The sequence below is a fragment of the Sabethes cyaneus genome, chromosome 3 (genome assembly GCF_943734655.1).
Source record: "Sabethes cyaneus chromosome 3, idSabCyanKW18_F2, whole genome shotgun sequence".
NCBI lineage: Eukaryota > Metazoa > Arthropoda > Insecta > Diptera > Culicidae > Sabethes > Sabethes cyaneus.
Window position 1 is genome coordinate 234,413,964 of NC_071355.1, and position 17,137 is coordinate 234,431,100.

General features: G+C 38.2%; 1 protein-coding gene across 1 annotated transcript in view; it reads right to left on the minus strand.

Annotated features, from left to right (window-relative positions):
- The window catches only part of LOC128741919 (NADPH oxidase 5), a 141,785-nt gene that overhangs the window by 68,382 nt on the left and 56,266 nt on the right, over positions 1–17,137 (minus strand). The window lies entirely within an intron of this gene.

Genomic DNA, 17,137 nt, shown 5'->3' on the forward strand with positions numbered 1-17,137 from the left:
GAGCGGCAGCCAGGGATGGTTCCTCCTCAGAAGAAAAAAAGAGAAGAGAAAAATTCAAACTGTGCTCAGTCTTCAACGCGATTTATTCTGCTCCGTTTCATTTTAACTTTTCTCTTTCTTGCACTTTCTCTTTTCTAGAACAGAAAAAAATATAAAAAGACTAGAGCTATGGGAAAAATTGTTATTGACGTTTGAAAACCCTATATTTTTTTTTAGAAAAAATGCCTTTAGCTTCGGAACCGAAGGAGATAGCAACTTGATTCCTTCAAACGCAGTTGTATGAGCAACCGCACACTGCGCTACTCATTGAGGAGAATGTTAATACACTTTGAATACGTTGATGCGATGCGCTGACGTATGACAACTACGGGTAGTTTTAACATGTGTAGTGCGTTGAGAAAAAACGACGATTGTCAGTACCAGTCATTCAGGAAAATATTAATCCATTAAGGGGGCATAGTACTTTTTCAATTTAAAAAAATCGAAATTTTTTTTAATGATTATTTCGAAAGATTAACATTTTGACCATACGTGTTTCAAGTCATTTCGATGAATTCCAAAAATTAACAAAGTTACAGCTATTTGTATCGCGCATGTCTGGAGCGATTACACAGCGAATAAAAACTTCAACGTCGTTTTTCTCGAAACCAGGTTTTGAAAGTCGGTACCATAAATATCTCAACAACGGCTCAAGCAATTCTCATGATTCTTTTTTTTGTTTTAAAGCCAACAAAATTATCTAGTGTTTGACCCATCCTTTTTTTGATATTACAATTTTTGTATTTTTTATAAATGTTTAAAGTCAATTTTTTCTACTAAAAACGTTACTTTTATGTTTGAATGTCCGCCATTTTGTTATGCGTTCGAATTTAAAAAAAAGGATGGGTCAAACACGAGATAATTTAATATACTTTCATGTCGTTTTGGAATTTTTCAATTCGGATAAGCCTCCCAGCGCCAATCCATGGTACCGCAAATCATGTTTTTTTCGAATGATCATGTTCAAGGAGTCGTAGGGGAGAGGGGAAGAGGTTCACATATGCAAACAAAATTGTAAATATTAGTATAAAGTGCAATGTTTAGAATGCAAAAAACCCGAATCGCTCGAAAAGCTTTACGCGTTATCGAGAAAAAAATATTTGAAATAAGGCAAAAAATATGGTGTAAAAAGTACTATGCCCCCTTAATGCAGTTGAATCATGATTCTTACATTTAGTATATTCAGTTGAGTTTAGCTGTCCGTGAACGCAACTGCATCATATGGTTAGGCATGTCACAACGGCAACAGTGCGAAAAATGTTATTTAGATATGACAACATTTGAATTCCCATGCATTTACTTCTTGACGCGCACCAACAGGAAAGTCCCATTATAAACAAAGGTAATTCTTCGCTAAGATTCAAAATTTAACGACTTTTGATTGTCTTGATGCCTCTGAGTCTATAGTTGCTGTACGTGCACCGGCTGTTTTGTTTTCACGTTTACTGCTGTAGCTACCGAGAAGACCGGGAGCAAAACCGAAAGTTGCTCATTTAAAGAGCGCATTAAGAAGTTTTTCTGCGCGTCAGCTTTTGTCATTATGTTTAGTCTGTTTCTCATTGTGTGGATTTATTTCTCATTTCTGAAAGCAGTTCTGCTCATTGTGTTGAACAAAAAAAGTTGCACTTTTTGCACAATGAGTGAGGAAATAACAAGCCTGGCGGCAGCGATTATTTTCGGCCGAATATGACCATTCGTGTTTCAGCCTTTTGTGATTCGGCCTATTGATAGGTATATTATGCCATTTGTTATTTCGGCCATCTGAGTTTCGGCCATTCGTGGTTCGGCCATCTGTGACTGATTCTGAAATTCGGCCCGTCGGATTTTGGCCTTTCGTGATTCGACCATTTGTGTTTCGGCCATTCGGTACCAGCCCATTATGAGTGTGATCTTTTAAAAAGACACCAATCGAAGGTATTGACCGAAATAGCCATAAGTTAGTTATTTGGAAGCTTTTCTCTTGTTAGTTGCGTCAAATAATTTTAAGTCTACATTAAGTTTTGACCCGAAAATAGCCGCAAAAATGGCTGGTAACTTAATTTGTTAGAAAAATTTGCCATCTTGGGAAATATTTAAGCTCAACGAAGTACTATTTTTCAACAAAAAAGCTCAAAATCTCCGAAACTTCAGGAAATAACGTGCACTAATGTTCTACAGAAACGTTGATTTTAGCCGGATAAACAACTTTCTAGAACGCTATGCCCAAGTAACAATTTGGGTTTTATTATACTCTTATGATGGCATTTAAGACCAAAATTAGGCTTGAACAACACCATAAGAGTACAATAAAACTCACATTGTTGCTTGGGTGAACACGTAAGGTTGACTAGGATAAGTTGGACGCTGTGACTGTGTTTCAATATCCGGCGGTTGACGGCAGTTGACGTTGCTGCGGAATACACCAGAAAGCTTGATCATCGAATTACAGAATAGCAAGAAGAAAGAGAAGAAGATGTAAGTGGGCTGTGAAGGATCCTCCATGGCGTCAACAACTGCGAGGGAAGTGGTAGGCACGACTTTTGGAAGGCAACGTAACAGCTTGTTTGATGCCGAATGACAGATTAGAAGAACTAGGCCAAAAGTCGCGTGCTCACTCCGGGTACACGTTAGAACAGAAAAAAATATAAAAAGACTAGAGCTATGGGAAAAATTGTTATTGACGTTTGAAAACCCTATATTTTTTTTTAGAAAAAATGCCTTTAGCTTCGGAACCGAAGGAGATAGCAACTTGATTCCTTCAAACAAAATGTGCATTTTTCATGAATGTGAAAGTGCTCAGAAGGCATGATTTGTGAGAAATAAACACGAGAGAAGATATAAAGAAAAAACAGATTTTTTATGTCCACCCCGACCAAAACACTTTAAATAACTCCAGCCCATCGACCAAAAGAGATAGAACTTTAATTTTTTTTAGCAAAGTTACTTAGAATTTAATGTTCTTTAACTTTGCTGAACATTTTATACCTAGGACTAACGGTGTTAGCGTAATTACTTTTGTCCACCTAGATTTGGATTTCATCCCACGGTGCGGCGCACAGTGGGACGACTTTAAAAATAGTGAGACATAATAATAGCATCGAAACCTTAAGACATAGCATAATAGTTGCTTCAGAAAAGTTTCTTCATTTAAAAAGCACTTTCTAGTGGTGAAAAAATATTCGGACATTAGGGTGTCCCTAATCAGATACAAAAAATATTTCCTCTAGTTTAAGTCAGAAATGATTGCTACCTACGGAAAAGTTGTAGCTAAACTATTTGCGAGAAACTTTGTTGAATACTGAAGATTGCTATCTCTTACATGAAAGAAGTTATAGTTCTTTCAAAACAGTTTTTTCGATCTAGTTCTTTAATAACGCTTCGAATGCTTTTTAAATGTTCTAAGAAATTATTAATCACATTAAATTTCACATTTTCGTCGAAGACAGTAGAGCTCTATCTGTTTCTCTTTAGCAGCTATCACTGATTTTTTAATTGTTACATGTAATCTTTAAGAGGGTGAACTCAAGGGAGAGCAGCTATGAGCAGCTAATCTCACTTATTTTTTGTAAATCAATTTATGCTGTATCCCACCATGTACAACTAAGGGCGGAACACCGTGGAACATTTGAGAAAAGTTGCCATGAAGGCAACCGTTTTTGTACCGCTTTCCCCATAGTTTTGTACCGCTTTCGCATGTTCTCTGAATTAAATCAGCAAATTTTGTAATGGTAATCTGGTTTAAAAAGCTTTAAAGCTTTACGGCCTGCAGGCTTATAAAATGTAGGTGATCTTATGTAAAATTTTCCGAAAAATCACGTGGTGCCCGCCCCGTTCCTGTTTGTCATCGGAAAGTACCCCATTTTGCACATTTTCCCCTATTTTTAACATTTTTCACCCTTATTGGATTATTCCAAGCAAGGTTTTGACAAATCAAACCGCAGAAATCTACTAATTTTGTGTAAAAAAGTCGGTAGAATCAAATGCGGTTTATCTCATTTATTTTAGAGCATATTGATTTTTTTGGTTGAATTCCCGTTTGGTATGGTCGGTTTGATAACGGGAACTCAACCAAAAGAAAATAATGTGCTTTAAACTAAATGAGATAAGCTCTATTCGATTCTGCGGACTGTTTTACACAAAATTATTAGGTTTTTAAGTTTTGTTTTTAAAGCCTTGCTTGGAACAGTCCAATGAGGGTGAAAAATATTCAAAATAGGGGAAAATGAGCAAAATGCGAAAATGAGCAAATCTTCTCATACAGGACAGGAAGGGGGTGGGCACCACGCGATTCTCCGAAAAATTTTACATAAGATCACTTACACTTTATAAGCCTGCAGGCCGTATCTTAATTGCGTCCGTTTTTTCTCTCGTATTTGCCCATAGTGCAGCGTCTTACCTCGAGGCCAACTGGGAGGACCTTATAAGGAAACGCAAATCGCTTAGCGGAAAAAAGAACATTCAGTCATCTATACTCTATAGTAAATAGTTGTGTTACTTATTGTGTTTTTTGCTTGATTAATGCTATTTGTTAACTGCTTGCCAATTCATGTTTTTATTAAATAGTTATTTAGGCATTCCGAAAAAATTCGGCCTTTCGTGATTCGGCCTTCTGTGACTGTTGTTGGAATTCGGCCATTTGGATTTCGGCCATTAGTGATTCTGCCATTTGTGTTCCGGTCATTCGGTACCAGCCCGATAAGTCAGGGTTTAAAAACTGTTTTAAAAGGTTTGTCCACGAATAACGCTTCATTGTTAATTTCCATGAAGGGATACAAGTATAGTGTTTTTGACAAAGTTGTTTGTATTGATATTTACTATAACTTTGCCGAAAGTACCAAACCTGTATCTCGAATATACGAGAAAATAAATTTCGTATATCACTTTGAAGGAATTAATCACCCAAAGATTTCTCTCACAAGAAGGGGCGTGTTATACCAAGAAATGTTCATAAAGACACTATATGCGACTTCACGTTTCGGCACAATATCACACGATCACGTATTTCGCTGTTTGGACCACTGTGCACCGGTAGCGCACGAACACTCTCTTATCCGAAGCAGAATTTCCTGTGGGCCCCCAAAAGAAATGGTGTTCCGCAATAAAAAACAATATTCGTGATAAGTCAGTGCCCCGGTGAAAGCCCCAGCGCCACAGTTGACAATGGCAAATTGGTAGGGGAACCTGTAGCAGGTTGAGACTAGCTGCAGGATATGAAAATTCGATAATTTTTAAATGAATGTACCTAAATAGCACCTCAAATTTTACTCTAAACAGCAAACTTAAATCTTGGTCTATATTTACACGGATTTAGAAGAAACTACATGCATATTTTCTTTGAGAGTCGAGCAGGTCATAACAAAATGGTTAAAAAATTGGAAAATTGGATTTATTGGAAACATTTTCGAGGCATTTTTTTTTGTATTCCTTCAACATTTTATTTTGTTTTCATAAGATACCTTCGATATGACACCAATACTGTTAAAATCGGTTCAGTGGTTCAAAAGTTATGAATTTTCAAAATAATCTGAAGGCGAAAATGGCGATGTTTAGAACTACCATAATTCAGAAGAGAGCACCAAATAAGAAAAAATACAGAAAAATTAGAAAATAAGAACAAATTTCGATAGTACTTTTTTCATAGATGTGCTTATACGATGAATTGTATTTAACGGACACATCGTGAAAGCATTAATGAAATAGCACACATTAATGATTTTTGTTATGAATTATAGTGTCTTGTAATCTTGAAGTGCAACTAAAGTCACCTAATGTAACAGTCCCCAAAAATCGTACATCTGTTGCTTTGCATGCATTTTCTTTCGTGCGGCATTCAAGAGCGGTAGGGATTTCAAGGAAGCGCAGATCGATTGGGCGATAAAAGCATGTTCGCTGTCGTTGCCGTCGGTCGTGCTCGTGGCCGTCATCTGATGAGACATGCTACGCTGCTAGTGTGTACAACGAGGTGTCTTCGACGAGGACGACGACGACGACGAGTCCGAATGCGCGGTGAAAATCGGTTGAAGATTTGTTCGACTGACACTTCGATTACTGCTGTCCGCGTCGCCGTCACCTCGGTTCATGTCGATACCGTCCGACCCCGAACGTGAACGGAACGCCAATATACGTGAACATGTAGCCGCAAAAATCGATACAAAATTATGCAAATGAAATACAGGCTTTGCGGGATTTAAAACCGCAAGAAGGCTTTCTGGATTTCAATGACATAATTTGGTTGCACTGATTGCTTGATAGGATCGAATAACGTCGAAGCTAGTAAGGATTATTTTTTAAATACACAGGCAGCAAAATAAATTTCAGTTCGTCGCGCCGGTGACAGTTAGATAAAGATGAAAAATGTTGTCTGAAAAAAAATATTGAAAATAAAACACGTGCATTTGATGACGGGCTATTATATGCACATTGGTTTTGCTTCCCGCCACCCAGTGCAGTGCACTGCTGGTGGATGGACGTTTTGCGATAAATATCGAGAACTTGCACTCGTTCGGTCCTTCGCAGGCTATGTAGCTCCACAGGATGTCAACCTGAAAGGCTGGTCCATTTGCGACCAGCTGCAGTCGTTTTCCCGTGTAGCTCTATAGCTAGCGTTCGCGGTGTCTAATCACCTTAATTGAACATTCACTGATAAACCGACCACCGCCTGCGAGACTAAATAGCATAATTGATCATCCGGCTGTATAGATTGAAAACTTACACTGGGGCTTTGTTAGAGAGGTTCTCAGAACAGGCATTTCCAAAAAACGTACTATAACTGATATGTTGTTTGTGATTTTGAAAAAAAAAAGTTATGAATTGGAAGGATTTCCAATTTCTTGAAACCTTAAAAATGTGTCATTTTGCCAAGCGATGAACCATCCTATGTGAATTTGATATCCGAACACTATCCGATGCCTTCGGTGGGCTCCCTGTAAGTGCGCTTGCTGATGGAGGTACTTTATTTTAAATTGCGCTTGTTGCTAAGTTTGTTTGTTTGGTTTTCCTAGTGGGCCCCAGTACGTCATCTACGTTCGGCGAGGAGCACTAAGACAACGATGACGATGTCTCTGTCCGAGAAGTCTCGACAACCAGTTCTTTGGCCAAGTGTGATTGGTTTTTATTATGCCTCTCTGCAATGCAAATCTACTGAGGCCTGAAGTGGCTCGATTAAAGTACTTTTATGCACCTCGCGGTACGCGGTAGGCCGTCCGCCGAAGTGTTATGTTCTTCACAGCCTGCCGGAGAGGATGCCCATTTTTCATCATATGCCTATTTTCTGATGAGTGCAATGACCTCTGCCCGGGGCTGTGAATGTAAAAAAAGAGAACCCCGGCACCTGTTTGCGAAGATGCGAAGACAAAAAAACGGTCTCTTATCTATTCGACCCAGCGGCCATCATCGTCGGTTGGACGATCAACGAGAGATGCCTAGAAAGGAGTTTTTATGGCACTGATAGTGCAGGTCTTGAGGCGAAGCTTGCCGTCCAGTTTGGGGGCTAAGCGGTGAAGGACCGTAATAGACGAGATTAAAATCGGAGACTTTTTAATTGCAAAAACTAGTCGCACCAGTTTGAACGCTCTATATAGTGCACCTGCTAGGGCTGATGGAGAAAAAATCTTGCAAAGTCGCAGTCCGGTTGAGTCGAAGTTTTTGCTGCTGCCTACTGGCAGCGTCTTTTAAGAAAATGTTAAAATTTAAGCGATAATTGAAATTGCGAAAACGTGAGGGCAAAAATTGTTGGTTAAAATTGTTTTCATATAAAAGAGAAAAGCAAATAAAAATAATCGTAATATTAAATTTGCTGGTATTCAATTAAAATTTAATGACTGCCCCAGGACGAGTGTCTCACGTCACACAATACACCAAGCGTTCAAGCCATACATCGAAGATCAGTCCATATTTTCAGAATACGGTTATATCTAGACTCTCCCCAGCTCTCGGTGCCAATCGTCGTCGGAAAAATATCGCCTGTTCAATTCGAACAATGCTCATTTACACCGTGAAACCTGCAGCACGCGAACGCGACCAAACGGGCAAACCGACGACCGGTCGTCGTTTTCTGGGTGGAGCCACATGTTCGCTCTGACATTAAAAAAAAGGTCTACCCTCACTAATTGACCCACCAACCGACCGTCCGGGGGGAAAATGCTCGCAGTATTTATACCTGGCACAGATCTGGCAAAGCAAATAAGAGCAAACCACATCGTTGCCGTTGAGCGCGGGAGGTGCGGCAAGAATTTATACCGCGCGTCAGGTGAGACGAAAAAAATGGTGAATGTCAAGTCGACCGACACGGTTACGTAACCTCGGTCTCGTGAACAGAACACGGGTACGGTACGGTCGTCGACAATTGGTTCGCATGTCTACGGTGGGTGGTTGAGGCAAGCCTTTTCAAGTCTACTCCACTTTCTCGAAAAAAAGGGAGCCAAATTGATCAACTTATTCCGTTGATTGTGTATTTTCAATATTTTTAAGGTAATTCCAAAATCCGAATTTTTCGGAGTTACCGCGTTTTTCGCCCGTACGATTAAACCATCAACGCACATTATCGCCAATGTAGATCAGCACCGTTCAGGAGGTTCGCAAGTGAGTAGGCACATACCTACCGTACAGGTCCGTAGCGTTTATTTGCGACCACGATATCTCGAGCTGGCTGGCTGGCTGGCTGACTGACTGTATGAAGTTGACCAGTGATTTTTATTGGTGGGTCATTAGAGCGAATAAAAATCAAGTCAAGCCCCGGGTTTCGAGATACCAATCGAACGAACGAGAGGTCGTTCCGAGCCTCTCCGGGGGTAGAAACGGGACAGCACGAAACGCTAATTTATGTCCAGCGTAAGTCCGTTTGGCAATTTATGAAGTTTAAATTTTTATTATAAATTTAACCTCTGGCCCTGCCCGTACCGGCAGCCTCTCACTTCGAGGGTGTCGGGCGGATCGTATTGGGGACAATAACAATAAAATGCGGACTATCGATTTTTCCGTGCGTTTTTGTTCGCATTTCCACTTCATCGGTCGTCGGGCGGCTGCGTATTTGTCGTTCCCAAAGGCGCCTATTAGCAAGATGTTGTGATTTTTATTGGCCCTTCGCGAGAATAAAAGGAGTGAATGTTTTCGGTGCAATGGCAATTTAAGTTTAATAGTTATTGATGACTGAATACAGTGTGAAACTTACGGACTTGAACAGGGTCGCATACTGCGTTAGCAATTCTGCGACACACGACTAATTGCTCAAGGTTTCGTATAATTTATACGAATTATGGCACGCTATGAATAAAGATTGATTGGTTAAAACGGGAAGATTTTTTATGACCTCCAATTGTTGTATTTATTTCTTGAAAACACACTTGAGATTGCTTCAGAGCAGCCCCGTTATTGCTTTTCTATTAAAAATTGGATGCGCCGACATAGTCAACTGCATCTCTTGCTCGTCGTATCGAGCAGCATGATCCAGAATCCGATTATGGAGGGATCCTCACTATGGGAGTCCTATTTCAGTTTTAGTATCTGCCATAATTTGTCATTCATATTGTAAACTTGCTATCCACTCAACGTTTTCAACCAATTATTTTAGACATTTACCGATTCTACCTTTACACGCGTTGATTTGGCTTGACTTGACTCTATGGTTGGCGAACACAGTTTTCCGTCTCAAACTTTTAAAGCGTTGACTTTGGGCTTTTCCTGGCTCAACCTCTTCAATTCTTGATCCTGTTTTTATTATTTCTATCCCAGAGTACTTAATTATCGCTGAAATCGGGCCACTAATGACACGAGGTCTTCAAATATTGGAACTTTTGCGCTTAATTGGTTGAAAATGGTTAGAAAATAAGAATTACACTTCAAATGCCTCGAAATAGTGAACGCCTCGTGCGCCAAGGGGCCTAACAGGTTCAATAAAAGTTGAATTTTGAGCAAACCTTGAGATCTATATCATGTGATATTTCATAAATTTGCCATGAAACAACCAACAAATGGCCTGGTTGTGTAAAGAAGAACAGGGCTTCTAAATGAAGTAAAATTTTTTGGCGGCCATCTTGGATTTGGTCGCCATATTGGATTTTATCAAACAATTGCCGTTTTCACCATGAGCCCTCTAACCGATTTTCATTTTAAGACCACCATTGGTAAGCTGAGAAAAAATGCTACAAGAAACATTCCAGAAATTAGGTGTGCAATGGCATTAACTGAATAAAACAACCAGTTATTTGTAGCAAGGCTCACAACTATCATATAATTATTGTGATATTTCCAAAATTTGCTATGAAACAAACTACAAACGACACGGTTATGTAAATAGGAGAGATAGGACTTATAAACAAAGTGAAAAAAAATTGGCGGCCATCTTAGATTTAGCCGCCATGTTAGATTTTATCAAAAGATCGCCGTTTTCGCTATGATGCTCCAGACCGATTTTAATTTCAAGAACCTTCATCAAGTTAGGAGTGCAATGGCATTAACTAAATAAAACAATTAATTTTCTGTAGCAAGATATTCCATTATATGAGAGCTGTAAACCTTGATACAGATAATAAATTGTTTCGTTTATTTAATGCCACTACACAAGTAATTTGATAAATATTCCTTATGGCATTTTTTCTCAGCTTTCCGATAGTGGTCTTAAAATTAAAATCGGTGCGGGGGATCATGGTGAAAACGGCAATTTTTTGATAAAATCCAATATGGCGGCCAAATCCAAGATGGCCGTCGATTTTTTTCACTTCGTTTATAAACCCCATCTCGCCTCTTTACAAAACCGTGTCGTTTGTAGTTTGTTTCCTTGAAAATTTTGGAAATATAACAATAATTATAAGGAAATTTTGAACCTTGTTTCAAATAACTTGTTGTTTTATTCAGTTAATGCCATTGCACACCTTATTTTATGAATTTTCCTCAGCTTTCCAATGGTGGGCTTAAAATGAAAATCGGTTGGGAGGCTCATGGCGAAAACGGCGATTTTTTGATAAAATCCAATATGGCGACCAAATCCAAGATGGCTGCCAAAAATTTTTTTACTTCATTTGAAAGCCTTGTTCTTCTTCTTCACAGAACCGGGCTATTTGTTAGTTGTTTCATGGCAAATTTATGAAATATCACATGATATAGATCTTAAGGTTTGCTCAAAATTCAACTTTTTTTGAACCTGTTAGGCCCCTTGGCGCACGAGGGGTCCACTATTTCGAGGTATCAAAAGTGTAATTCTTATTTTTTAACCATTTTCAACCAATTAAGCGCAAAAGTTCCAATATTTGAAGACCTCGTGTCAGTTGTGGCTCCGTTTCAGCGAGAATTACTCCCCAGTATTCTTAAAAACCCACGACAGCTAAAACAGCTCCTACAGCATCAGTGCCTAACTCATAATGGAACCTCCATTTTCACAGCCAAAGACCAGTCGTAGGATTCGAAAGGTAAACATCATCTCTCTCCTTCTCGCAAAACATATTCTTTCACTAAACAATACGATTCGAGCAAGCTTTTAACGAACAGTTTCAGAATAGGCCCACAATTAAACTATGCTCGCGCTACAAAACATATTTCATTTATATATTTATATATCACCTTCTTTTCTTTACAATTTCCTTTATTCCCGCATTAAAAAATTCTCAATGGTTCATTTTCGCAGGATCGCCAATGCGATAGTTGGTATTTCTCTAATCTTAAGAATATCCCGATCAGGATGCTCCTCAACCCAAGTAACAATAAGAGTTTTATTGCGCACCTATGGTGGTTTTTACGACTTAATTTTTATTTTTTGGTGATAAAAACAACGATAAGTGTGCAATAAAAAATACATTGTTACTTGGGAATACATTAAAAAATAAAACTTCCAAATTTTAGGCCCACATGGTTGGCAAAACTTATTGAGAGAAATATCAAAAACATTCCAACACACAACATAAAGTCGCATTCGAGTTTTCTCCGATTGCCGTCAAATTTTCAAAGTATTAAGTACAACTAAACTTCTCTATTCAATTTCGTTTCATTTCTTTAACTGTTTTGACTACTTTAGGAAGGGAAACAGTAAGCAGAAACGTCACTCCAAATCAGCAGTTTTTGATTTTCACCGAAAAGAATCAACAAGTTCTAATACTACTGCTTTGGGACGTTTTAGAAGATTCTGCTTCATAATGGCGCAGAGGTTTTATTGATTGGCTGCAGCTCCGGTGTGTTTGGGGGATCTTTTGGCACGAAATTGACATTATTTGCCTTATACCCAGGGATCCCAAGTAATAATTTGGGTTTTATTACACTTTTATGATGGCATTTAATACCAAAATTGGACTTGGAAGCTGGAATAAGAGTACAATAAAACTCACATTGTTGCTTGGGATACCACATATAATTCTGCGGTTTTTGTTGGAAAAATCTGGCCATCTGTACAGCGAGGAAAAATATCGGTGCAAAAATCTGTCCAATGCAAAACAATGAGGGTGAAAGAGACGGAGAGTCATTTTGATGACTATTTCCGTCTCTTTCACTCACATTGTAAAAGCTCAAAAATCTGTTAAATCTGTGTAATTAGCGAAAATCTGTATTCTATGCATACAAATTCTGTACAGGCGATTTCTTTCAAATATCTGTTAAACATAGAATAATCCACGCATGTGGCAAGCCTGCTTATACCACCCTGGCACGTCCTTTGCGTGATGCCATGAAGCCATATCCGGCCAAAAGTCGTAGGACAGTTGTGCGGCTTCAGCAGACTTCAGCAGTTGCTTTTGGAGACACTCTTTCAAATAAACCTGTCCATTAGAGTGTCCCGAAATAGCACTATGTTAGAAAGCCCGGGGGCTCACCCCTCAAATGATAGCTTAGGGGATCACAACAAAACTTTTATTGACGTCAACATTGGTTGCCGCGATTTAGGGGTCGCACATTTGAGTTTTATGAAAAAATGGCATTTTTCAGGAGTAAATTCAGAAAAACATTTTTAGAAATGTTAAAGTAGATGATAAAAGGTACTTAACTATTTTTTTCACAATCATTGGGATCTGATACATTCATAAAAAAGTTACGGTGGCATGTCTGGAGTCATATTTGGTTACAAAAATTTATTGAATTTGGCAAAAATTAAAAATTTTCGAAATTTCATTTAAATGAACGTCAAAACAGGGTATCGAACAGTATCTCAGAGTAACGTACGTATACTGTAAAGATGGGAAATTTCATGACGAACAACTTTGCCGAAGAAAGTATGGACGTATGTTTAAATCTCGCTGAGGTATTCACGTTTTTCTGAAGGCGGGAATAAACATATTTTTGCAATTTTCAAATTTTAGTAGTTGCACGAGAAAAAGGTAAATGATAAAACTTGAAGTATTTATTCTAAACGTTACCTACGTGTTTGATAGCAAGAAATAGGCACCTTTCAAGGAATTTGGCACCATTTAGGCTCAAAGATTACTTTTAAAAAGGGCGTATTTATTTTAATAGGTACTATGTTTGAAAAATCGTATCTCCCGAAACTAGGGTTGCTCCAAAATGATGCCTAAGCGTGAGTTGTAGAAAATTGATTTTTAAACATGAAAAAATAAACACTGAAATTTTTTTAACCCTTTTTGTACTATCAGTAAATGGTAGAATCAGCAAGGTGTATTCAGACAAATTGAAAGGTAATATTTATTCTAATTGCTAACATGGTAATATAACACGGATAACATATAAAAAGGGCACGTTTAAAATAAAAAAATAAAATATATTAAACTTTTTTTTTTTAAATTTTAAATACGGCTGCATTTAGAAGCTAATAATAATTTTGAACACGTGTTGTCAAGCACATACGAAGTTGTTCTTCGAATTCAAATTACATATATGTATAACGAGAAATATAAGAATAATAATAAGAAATATAATAATAATCTTAGGTTACAAAATATTCATAAAAGTCGTTGTTCTACAAAATCCTTTGATAAATGTTGCACCATTTCAGAAAAAGTCTCAAAATGCATCAAATAACTACTATTTTTCCGAAAAAAATCGAAGTTACTATACCCGTATTTTTTAATTTTACATTTTTTCCTAACTTTAGAACATAGTGATTTTTTTTTCAGTGTTTACTTTTTCATGTTTAAAACTCAATTTTCAAAAACTCACGCTTAGGCTTCATTATGGAGCAAACCTAGTTTCGGGAGATACAATTTCTCAAACATAGTACCTATTAGAATAAATACACCCTATTCAAAAGTGATTCTTGAGCCTAAATGGTGCCAAATTCTTTGGAAGGTGCATGTTTCCTCTTATCAAAAACGTAAGTGACGTTTAGAGTAAATAGTTCAAGTTTTTCATTTACCTCTTTCACATGAAACTACTAAAATTTGAAAATTACAGAAATGTGTTTTGTTTCGCCTCGAGGAAACGGTAAATATCTCAGCGAGATTTAAAGATACGTCCTTACTTTCTTCGGCAAAGTTGTTCGTCATAAAATTTCCCATCCATACAGTATAGCTACGTTGCTCTGAGATACTGTTCGATACCCTGTCTTGACGTTTATTTAAATTAAATTTCGAAAATTTTAAATTTTTCCCGAATTCAATAAATTTTTGTAACCAAATATGACTCCAGACATGCCACCCTAACTTTTTTATGAATGTATCAGATCCCAATGATTGTGGAAAAAATATTTAAGTACCTTGTTTCACCTACTTTAACATTTCTAAAAATATTTTTTTGAATTTACTCCTGAAAAATGCCATTTTTTCATAAAACTCAAATGTGCGACCCCTAAATCGCGGCGACCAATGTTGACGTCATATGAAAGTTTTGTTGTGATCCCCTAAGCTATCATTTGAGGGGTGAGCCCCCGGGTTTTCTGACATAGTGCTATTTTGGGACACTCTACTGTCCATTCATGGTATCTGTGGTCATGAAATGTGTACTCCGCTTTCTGCCAGAACAAATTGCTTGTCAAATCAAGAATTTCTTGATAAACTTTGACATCTCTCTGAAACATCAAACGTATCCTTGGCAGTGAAATACTGGTTCCCTGGAATCTGTTTGCAGTTCGCTTTCACGTGTCGTAAAACTTTTCGGATATTTAACTTGCTAAAGTTGAGGTGTGGAAGCTATGATGACAATTTTAGTAAATGTTTTAAATTAGGAAATAGAGAGAGAGAGAGAAAGAGCGAAAACGAGACAGGAAAAGAGAGTGAGAGAGAAACAGAGTGAAGGAGAGAGGAAAATAGGGAGAAAGAGAGATGGATATAGAGATAATGGATATAGGTAATAGAGAGGAAATAAAGAGGGAAATAGAGAGAAATAGAAACGAAAACATAGATAGCGATAGAGAGCGAGAGAGAGAGACAGAGAACTACGCTCGATGTTTTGCTCGTACTGCCAACTGTCTGGAGTAACGCAGTTGATTGGATATCGTGTCCTGTCACGGTCGCCATGTACAATATCTTGGGAGTCATCCAAAATAACTCATATTAGCGGACCTTTTACGAGGTAGAGTCGCAAGCCTTGGCTTGCTCTTACTTGAGCCTAAGCTAGATAATAGCCCGTACCAATCAAAGGATTGTGGGGTTGTCTAGAGAACTTGTCATCAGTAGGCGATAGCCCGAATGGTCGCGTTGACAACATGAAGCTCAGTGGTAAAATTTTATTTAGTGAAACGTTTCCTTTTATACTAATATTGATTCTCGAAACAATCGTTACTATAAATCGATATTTTACTGTTCGTAATATGTTCTTAGGGCTAAAAAGAGATAGACTACTGGGACTGTATGTAAAATCATTTTATGTTTAGTGTATTCGATGGTTAAGCCATCCTCAAAGAATGTAATTGGAATCCTCGCTGGTCGCGACACGAACGCTGGTCGACACTGAACATCAAAAGTACAAGTCAGCACTTTATGTGTACTTGTGAATGAATGCATCGTACGGCCAGTCTGGTATGTCAATTAATGAATCATACGGTTTGCTTGCTTTAATGTGTCATGAAATGTTTAGTTTTCATGATGAGTAATGTAAAGTGAGTAATGTAATGAGGCTGATTAGTACATTTAACTAGAAGAGTGACTTCTTGCACTGCCAAGAGCCTTCATCGGGTTAGATAGAATTTATCATGAATGAAGGGCAATGAGATGCCTGAGAATAAATCCACTCTAAAGTCACTTTGACATCGAATGGCAAGATTCTATTAAAACTCGAACCCACGATCATTTGCTTGTAAAACTAGACTGCCGCTACAGTCCCCCTTGTTATATACAGAGAAGCAGTTGCTGCCAATTTTCTTCAGCACAATGGTCAAAATGATAAAAATATTAGGTTTACGAGTAATGTTGCTTTGAAATGACTGATATCGAGAAAAATAAAAACAGGCTGCAAAATCTAGGAAAGAGAATGAAAAATTTAATATCAAAAATATTTGATATTATGTTTACCAAATGAATTTTTATTCTAACAAATTTTAGGGTATTGGCGTGTTGCATACAATGTTTCCAGCGCGCAGCATTTCATCTGGTTCAGAGGAGAATTAGCGTCAGTTAATTCAACGTAAACCTATTAAACCAACAGCGAAACGTACAATAGCAAATTATTCAAAAAAAAAATCCTCTTTCATTGCCTTCACTCGATCGTATCTATTGATACCACCGAACGACTCAGTGACAGCGTATTCAATGGGATTTAATTTAAACTGAGGTCTGTCACGCTGTGTCCACAGCACAGCGGAGATTTCCTTCTTCTTAGGAAAGATAATCATCTCAGGCAACGTATGCAAGTAACCAGACATCCACGCTGACCTAACATTTTGAGATCAATCTCTAACGCACGTTCTCAGCGTAGCGTAGCGGTCCTAATTTGACATGAACGATTCGATTCGGCCCCTGTACTGCGAGCGCCGTCAGGCAGACGTCAACAATCGCCTCTGACTGGAAAACCGCACGTCGCCGCAAAGCAAACAATTTCGATTGAAGCTTACAATGCGTCGGCTACCTATTGCTTTTATTGCTTTATTTAGGGGGTGGAGAATCGATTTCTTCGAGTTCAACCGAAGGGTCGAAGAGTTGCGCGATAGCCCCACGGGAGGTTCCGCCGTTGCGCTGTGCCCGCGGAAATCAACAGCCGCGGGTGGTAACTGAAATTAACCACAATTCGCTACATTTGCTCGATTGTTAACGATTGG